The 6,422-nt window shown below is 55.5% G+C and overlaps 1 pseudogene; it reads right to left on the minus strand.

Moving 5' to 3' along the window:
- Positions 1-1,328: 1,328 nt before the first annotated feature.
- On the minus strand, positions 1,329-3,358 carry LOC102433652 (annotated as a pseudogene).
- Between the last annotated feature and the right edge of the window lie 3,064 nt (positions 3,359-6,422).

Raw genomic sequence — 6,422 nt, forward strand, 5'->3', positions numbered from 1 at the left:
AGTTGGGGGAAACCTCTGGGGTTGGAAAAAATGTAAAGTGATAGACACATGCTTCTTTTAAAAAAATATATTTTTATTGATTTCAGAGAGGATGGGAGAGAGATAGAAACCTCATCTATGAGAATCTTGAATCGGCCGCCTCCTGCACGCCCCCTAGTGGGGCTCACTACAGCCTGTGACCCGGGCAGGCATGCGCCCTGGACAGGAATTGAACCCGGGACCCTAAGGTGGACGTCGGCTCTACCCACTGACCCAAACGGGCCAGGGCCACACCTACTTCTTTTCCTTTAGTGGGCGCAGGATAGATAGTTCACAGGCAACAACACACGTGATAACAATAGCAATGAAGGAATTTATGGTCTCTGTTCTGCAGGGCGCCCAGGCCACTGCCCGGGGACAGACTCCGCCATCGGTGGCTGGTGTGGCTTTTCCAATCACAACCTTGACAAGGGTGGACAAACCCCATCTGGATACACAATTTCACACACCCGATCTGTAGCAATCAATGAAGCTCATAAATCTCCTGACGGTAAAACAAGCCATTCTGTGGAAGGTGCCCTGGTGGAGAATCCAGAAACATCCGAGCGTCTCTGCTCTGCACGCAGCCCCTCACCCGCTCCCAGAGGTGGACGTGCTGATTGTAAACGGAAGTGCTCTAGCTGAATAACATGAGAGGAGTTTCCATTTTAAAAAACCCTTGCATGTCTGTGCAGTTTAAAGAAACCTACCCCTGCTTTTGCTTCATTAAGAAAACCAAAAAGTGCTACATTTAGCAGGGATCAGGGTCGGCACCTGTAAACACTTATTCCACTGCATCCGTTAGGGCAAAAGGAACTTACACGAGAAGCCACTCCCTTCGGTCCTGAACATGTGCTGGTTTTGAGCTACAGGTTTTAAATGTGGGAGCGGAAGAGACTGGAAAGGCGGGGAGTGGAGAGGCCTGGGAGGTGAGGGAGAGAGCAGAGCTTATGCTGCACAGAGTCCAATCTTCGTTCCCAGCTCTGCTGCTCATGATTTTCCACATTTATGGATTGAGAAATGAAAATACTCTTTCTTTTCTTAATATATTTTATTGATTTTTTACAGAGACGAAGGGAGAGGGATAGAGAGTCAGAAACACTGGTGAGAGAGAAACAGTGATCAGCTGTCTCCTGCACACTCCCCACTGGGCATGTGCCCACAACCAAGGTACATGCCCTTGACCAGAATCAAACCTGGGACCTTTCAGTCACCAGGCCGACACTCTATCCACTGAGCCAAACCGGTCAGGGTGATAAATCAAGATAGAGTTCTATACATGCTGACATCACTGACGTCATAGTGAAAACGTTCAAGTTTCCAGTGAAAGACTAAGCCAGCCCAACGTGTCCTCGCGCTCACTGGGCTGCAGGCCGCCGCTGGTCACTCGGAGTGGAGGGCGGCAGGCTGGTGCAGGGCATGGGCACTGATGAAGCCATTGGCCTCGCTGGCAGACAGGCTGCCAAAGTCAGCCACGGACACGGCCATTTTGGCACTGGCGATGTGGTGTGTGTGGCTTTCAAAGTCCACACCCAGAAACTGACCTCAGAAAGGGTTCAGGAACAGCAAGGCCCATTTTCAATCTCTTTGCTGGCCTTTTTGGACTCCTCACTGCATAGGGTCATGGGGTTCAGCTCCGAGGGGTAAAATCCAGTCTCAAACAGGTTAAAGCAGTCGCTCTCTCCATTGCTGAGCAGGGCGAGCAGCTCCTCTGTCACCACAGGCACGGGAGTCACTGGGCCTTGGGGGTATGCTGCCCAGCAGAGGAAAGCCCCCCTCCAGGCAGCTCACAGCCCCGGGGCGGGGGGGTGGGGGGCTGCTGCACTGCTGGTCAAGGCTGTCAAGTCCCCTGCAGTGAAAGAGTTGACTATGTTCAGCTGCGGACCAGGAACAGGTTCAGGGCCGGTGGCGGTTAAGCCAGGAGAACTGACTGCCCCTCCACCCCCCATCCCAGAGCTTCTGTCTCATCCACCAGGTGGTCCATGTAGTCTGTCACTCTGGGGTGGTGGTGGTAGCAATTCTTCCCAAACCAAGTCTACTGCACAAAGTAGTCGAAGCAGTCCTTGTGCTCAGACTTCTTCCACATCTTCCTCATGTAGTAGAACGCCACGCACTCCGCCACCGTTCTGGTCTTCACCCAGTTCTTCTGTATACGATAAAAGTCTTTTCCAAAGATCATGAGTGCATGTTCAAAGCTCTGGATTTCTTCTTCTGCCCACGCAGTCATTCCCTCCTGAGATGCCTTTCAGCTGCCGCAATACCTCTCGAGCGCCGCCTTGATGTTATGGTCGCACCTGAGCAGCTCATATAATGCCTGCTCATTGTCCCTGCTGAGTGCTCCTGCCGAAACCCTGTCCACCATTTTCTCATTTCCAGTTCTGAATGCGGCCTCGACAAGGTACTCCTTCACTTTGCTCTCCCCAACCACACCAGGACGCCAAAGGAGCTGGTCTCCATCTTCAGATACTTTCTCATCATCATCGTCACCACCATACTCTCCAAGATAAGGGGGGATCTCGGCCTGATATTGTAAACGGATCATTATTTCCTTCCTCAAATCTTCAGGTGATTTACCACTGTCTGTTTCAGCATCTTCAATCTCTGATTCTTTATCTCCTTCATAAGTAGTATTTGAGCGCAAAGGCCTGGGGAAGAAGTCGGAAGCCTCGTGGAAAGTCAGAGACGGCATCAGGTCATCTGCTGAAGACGGCGACTCCTCCTCGTAACCTGACAGCAGCTCTTTTGCTATTTCCTCTTTGTCCAGTGTCATGTCTGGCAGCTCGTCGGCAAGTTCACTTGGGGAGCTGAGAGCACTGGGCTCCACCGAGGTGGGCAGCACGGGCTCAGAGCCGTAGAAGGCCAGCAGGTCTTGCAGAGGCATGCTTCCTTCCGTTTCTAAGTCTTTAATTTCAGAGCTGAAGTGTTTACCCTCATCCATCATCTCCTCTTCTTCAAGAGTTCTTTCGTCATCATAGTCATGGAGCAACATCTCAGCCATGGGGTCAAAATCATGATCCTCAGAAGACAAAGACCCAAGTCCGCCATGCTGCTCCAGGATCTGCTTCTTGGTGAGCACATTCGTCCTGCGCCAGCGATGGAGGAGCGCAGACATTGTGTGCACGCTCTGGAGGGGGTCCGCGTCCTCTGTGTGTTGGAAGGCTCTGAAGAATCCGTGCCCCCTCTCAGAGTCCCCGTGTTGTCTTTTGGTAATTTTCCCTGGGGTCGTCTGGCAAGTGGCAGCGCCCTGCCCAGGCTGTCCTGGGGGTGCCCATGACCATCAGAAAATGCCTGCTCGATAGCCATATTCCTTGGGAACGTCTCTAATCGGGCTGGAGCAATCCCGGTCTGAAGTTAGCTCCTGATGGAGAGAGACAGAAGGTATGGACTTGGTAACAGCACCTCAGTTCTGGTGGGAAGAGAGGAGAGAATGAGATGGGTTTCACTCACTTCCAAACCTCAGGCCTCGGCCGCCCTCGCCCCACTCACCACCTCCGCGCCCCCGCAGCCCCCGCACCTGCAGCTCCTGCAGCCCTGACTGGCGAACTCTGTGCCAGGCGCTGGCACCCACCTGTTTATATACCCGCTCTGGCATCACTTCCTGTTCCCTCCCCGCCTGTGATTGGTTAGAGATCAGGGTTGATCCATTTTTCATAATCCGCTGGGACATGGTTTCTGGGAGAGAAACGCCTGGGGCCGCATGGGACCTGTTGGCCTATGAGCTGGTTCGCACGCGTCTGAAGCCTTTGAAGGACCCAGACATGCAAACCCGGGCCCTGGCGGGTGTGGCTCAGGGATACCAGCGCAGGCCTGGGTGCCGAGGGGTCACGGAGGGTCGCGGGTTCAGTTCCCTGTTTGGGGACATGCCCTGGTTTTGGGTTCAAGCTCAATAGGTTCAACGTTTCTCCCCCGCCCCGCCCCCTCTCTCTTTCTGTCCCTAGAAGTAATTTAAAAAGAAAATAATTAATTTTTAAAAATTATAAAAGCCCGTCTTAACCTGCTGGGTTCAGTGGACAGAGCATCAGCCTGAGGACTGATGTGTCCCAGGTTCGATTCTGGTCAAGGGCAGGTACCTTAGTTGAGGGCACGTGTACCTTAGGAGCGGATGTGCAGGAGGCAGCTGATCCATGTTTCTCTCCATCGATGTTTCTAGCTCTCTGTCCCTCTCCCTTCCTCTCTGTAAAAAACCAATAAAATTTATTTAAAATAAATAAATCAAAAAGCCCAGCCTGGTCTGCAGGCGATGGAGACCTGGTCGCAGACCAGTAGGATTCCGCTTGGCGGGAGCTCGCTGCCATCTCTCCTCCTCACTCACGCCGTGGGGTCACCGTCACCCGTGAGAGCCATCAGAAGCCGTGAGTTCCGAGCCCTCGGAAGTGGCTGGACCTGGAGGGTGAGGGGGGGTCCAGGAGTGGGACTGAGATGGATTCAGGGACCAGGCGAGGGCGGCCCAGGCTGCTCCCATCACTCACCCGGCAGGTGGGGTGGGGCCTGGCGTTGCCCCTGTTCCAGGCCAAGGGCCGGATACACTGGAGGGGGTGCCGAGGCGGAGGAACTACAGAGCCCCTGGCCGGACCCCAAGAAGGTGGGACAGAAAGAAGGACCATACCCCACCCCCAGCCAGGCCCGCACAGACCTCTGGGAGCACCAGCCTGGCTCCTGGTCACAGCCCAGTCTCCAGAACCACCGCCCCGGTGGGCCTGATGCTGAGCCACCCCTTTCCCTGCCTCTGAGACGGACGTGGGGTGACCTGATCCTGGGGCCTCAGCGGGTGTGCGTATCTCCCGCGGGTGGAAATGGGGGAGCCCTCACCGCCATCACCTTTCACCAGGTCCCCGCTCTAGACTCAAGGGCAGGAACGGCTGCCCCAGGAGCTGAGTGGGTTCCCCCAAACCCCTCTCCCCCCACCGCACCCGCGAGGGTGGCACCCCCACAGAACCCGGGACGGGGCTGGCACCTCATCAGTGACTTTATTTCTGGGCAGATGCTGGTCAATTGTTTCCACGTGCTTCTGAGAGCCGGCATCTCAGTCCCCCTCCTGCCTTCCCTGGGTCACAGACCACGGAGCCCGCTGCCAGGCCCCTCCCCTGCCTTCAGCTGCCCCGTCTGCCCAAGGAGCCCGCCCCGAGCTCCTCTCCTGGGACCCTGGCCCGCCTCGCTGCCCCCCGCCACCCATAGGGTGGGTGCCCAGGGAGGGGGGGCAGGGGACTATGCGGAGGCCTCTTCCAAGGGTGGGGCCCACGGGGGTCAGGAGGGGTGGGCGGAAGGGAGATCTGGGTGCCTGGACTTCTCACTGCCCTTTGCGAACTGGGACAAAATTCAGAAGAGAAACACACGCTACTTTGAACTCAGGAAAAAGGTCAAGTCCACTGGGAACGGAAGCTCCCACAGCCCGAACAATGGGCAGCTCCGCCAGCTCACTGGCCCCGGCCCCGCTGTGGCCAGCCCCCTGCTGCCATGGGGAGCTCTTCCTCTCTGCCCCCATCCTTCTCCTGTCAGTCACTCACCCCACAGACACCCCTGAGCACCCAGTGTGTGTGCCAGGCTCTGACTCTGGGGAACTCTGAGTCACAGAGAGTGGACAGCGCCACTGAACAGACTTGGAGTGAGGAGGGGAGGCACTGTAGTGAGTGCTGACGCCTGTAGCTGAGCTCTCCTGGAAACAGACAGCACACACCCAGGCTGCCTCCACGAGGTATCAAGGAATTTGTCTGCAGGACAACATCACACCAACCACATGCATGTGGGGCCATGAGATAAGTGCACAGGAGATCCAGACGTGCCCAGTGAGTCCTGAGCTGGGCTTCTGCTGGTGTTTCCTGGAAGAGAGAAGCAGTTTTTCACAAGGGCCAAGCAGGTATGCCCCGGGCACCCTACTTGGGTTCAAATCCCAGCTCAGGGCTCATTCCCTGTGTGACCACGGGACAGTCACCCCCCCCCCCCCCCACCCTCCAACCGCCCCAGGCCTGTTCCTTTTCTATGAGCAGGAGTGATGGTTAGTACCCACCTCGGGCACCTGTCCTGGACAGTGGTGTTGACAGTGGAGATCTTCCTGGGGAGGCCCTGTCCTGGCTCTTAGACATTTTTTTCTTGTCTTTTTATTTTTATTTTACTTTATTTTAACTTTTGTTGGTGGTGGTGGTGGTGGTGCTAAACCTCACTGGAGGATATATCTTCCATTGATGTTTAGAGAGAGTGGAAAGGAGGCGAAGAGACAGAGAAACATCTGTTGAAAGAGACACATTGATTGGTTGCCTCCTCTAAGCACGGGACCAGGGCCCAGGATCCTGCCCCCAACCAGTACATGACCTTGACTGAAATGGAACCCAGGACCTTCATTCAGTCCATTGGGCTCAGTGACCGCAGACCCATAGGTCTCCCCTGCAGGTGCCAGGACAAGCATCTCA

The sequence above is a fragment of the Myotis lucifugus genome, unplaced genomic scaffold (assembly GCF_000147115.1).
Source record: "Myotis lucifugus unplaced genomic scaffold, Myoluc2.0 scaffold_1019, whole genome shotgun sequence".
In the NCBI taxonomy this organism is placed as follows: domain Eukaryota; kingdom Metazoa; phylum Chordata; class Mammalia; order Chiroptera; family Vespertilionidae; genus Myotis; species Myotis lucifugus.